Genomic DNA, 2,439 nt, shown 5'->3' with positions numbered 1-2,439 from the left:
CTATTTTACTCACTTAAACTCTAAGGATGCATATTCGTGCACAACTAGTCTAGAAAGTTAAAGATAACTTCTACAAAGTGTTTTTAGAATACTGTTAAAAATAAGACTTCATTTAAAGATAACTAGACAGTTAATGAACAATTTAAAGGGTAAATTACTACTGCATGATGTTCTGTCTGTGTTAATATATACTACTACAAAGGTCATAAGATAAAAACAAACAAAAACTACAAGAAAGTGGCAGATCCCCAGTTGCCTGATGAATTGTCCTAACTAAAATGAAGAAATCTGGAATTACAGCAAAATGTTGAGAAGAGATTAAGTAGACCTAATTTGTAAAGAGCATACCTTCTCTTGTGTCCCTCTAGGGTCTGTTTTCTCTTAAGGAATGAAAAGAATCTGGGGTGCTAATGGGACAGAAATATTGCAGTCTAATCAAATGCTATTCATTGGAGAACTAAAGACATGATCTAAGTCCAGACAGTACCAAATTGCATATCCTCAGGATCAGGACACAAAAAAATTTAAAAAGGGTTCAGCATGGAAATGATCTAAGATTACACAGTGAAACTTTTAGATACTGTTTTAAGTCTATCTGTCTGTCTCTGATTGGTGACAAAAATCTCCTAAAAGAAGTCTGCATGTTGGTGCCTGTTGTTATCATAATTCATATGATATACTTTGTTTCCTCATAATCACCAAGTGGATAAGTAAATTTTTTTCCTCTTGACCTGAAAATCTCAAGGTGGCATCAAAAGATAAGGCAGAGTCTACTAACTCAAATTGCATCATGGCTTTTCCAAGTTATAGATTAATATTATTGGTGGTTGGTAACACTTCCATACAGATACTTCCATGTTAATTTGTTATTTCCTATTTAAATTTTATTTTTATTATTACATTTACTGATTGCATATTACTTGCCACAAAATTTTTGTAATCCCATTTCAGATACATTAATGGCTTCTGACCTTAAATACTCAATGATTACACTTTTATTCTTTAGTCTAAATTCATACCTCATTCTGTGTTATGTCTCTAGCATTAAGCCCACCTAAGTCACTAGTACATAATAGGAACTAAATGTGAATGAGGAAAGAAGGAAGGAAGAAGCACTTGAATATTTAAAAACCTAAGGATAAGCATTACAGAATAAGTGGAAGTTAGATTTTTGATTATTACATTCTCTCCTGATTAAATATAGTAGGCTATGAAATCATGATATTAAAAATAACTTGACATGCTAATTCTTGAAGATCAGTAAAATTAGTCTGTTTGAGCCTGTTTTTCCTCCTATAGTGAGATCATGACACTTGTAAATTTTGAGTTATGTTCAGAATTCCAAAACATGATTAGTTCATGTCTTGTAATTATGTAAGTTATTTTTAAAAAACAAAGTTAAAATTAATTCTCAATACTGTTTAACATAACTTATAATATATTAGAACTTTCTAGTATTGAAAATCATGGATTAATACATGGAATGTGGATCGCCACCCACATCTAGGTATTTAGCATGTCGCTCTTGGACTTTTTTTTTTTATATAAAAGCTTCATGAATTTGCATGTCATCTTCCACAGGGGTCATGCTAATCTTTTCTGTATTTTTCCAATTTTAGTATATGTGCTGCAAAATGAGCACCGCTCTTGGACTTTTTTTAAATATGTGTAATTGGGAAGTAAAATATTATATGACACTATAAACAGAAATAGAATTTAAGGTATCACTAGCAAGATCAATATTTCAAAAGAACCTAAAGAAAACAAAAAATTTTCAGTAATAGAAAAGTGCTCCATATGAAATGCCTTGGTACTTCTACAACAGCTAAAATCTGGTCAAAATATATACAAATTTGATCTAAAGAATGATCATTCTGAGGATGTTTTATTGAACAACCACCCAAAGTTGATGTTTACCTATAGTTTTCTTTTAAAAGAAAATGCAGGTGGTATCTTGTGCATTCTTCCATCAACCATCCAATCATCAATGTATTCATGAATCTTCTTTTACAACCTCTTACACAACACACACACACACACACACACACACACACACACACACACACACACACACACACACACACACACACACACACACACACACACTTTCTAAACATCACTTTTCCAGAAGTTTTGTTGGAGGCCCCAGACATTGCTTTTCCCTGGCATTCACTGCACTCCTTCATCTTTGTTTATTTTGTTGTTGTTGTCGTTTTTTTTTTTTGGGGGGGGGTCACACCCGGCAGCGCTCAGGAGTTACCTCCTGGCTCCATGTTCAGAACTCGCTCCTGGCAGGTTCGGGGGACCATCATGGGATGCCGGGATTCTAACCACCATCCTTCTGTGTCTAAGGCAAACGCCTTACCGCTGTGCTATCTCTCCGGCCTCACTCCTTCATCTTTGACTTCTCAGGCATTCCTCTCCTAATTCAAGAGCTTC

General features: G+C 34.2%; 1 pseudogene; it reads right to left on the bottom strand.

Annotated features, from left to right (window-relative positions):
- Positions 1 to 1,542: 1,542 nt before the first annotated feature.
- LOC126012348 (uncharacterized) lies at positions 1,543 to 1,642 on the bottom strand (annotated as a pseudogene).
- Positions 1,643 to 2,439: the final 797 nt, after the last annotated feature.

The sequence above is a fragment of the Suncus etruscus genome, chromosome 6 (assembly GCF_024139225.1).
Source record: "Suncus etruscus isolate mSunEtr1 chromosome 6, mSunEtr1.pri.cur, whole genome shotgun sequence".
NCBI lineage: Eukaryota > Metazoa > Chordata > Mammalia > Eulipotyphla > Soricidae > Suncus > Suncus etruscus.
This window is presented reverse-complemented; position numbering and strand designations above follow the sequence as displayed.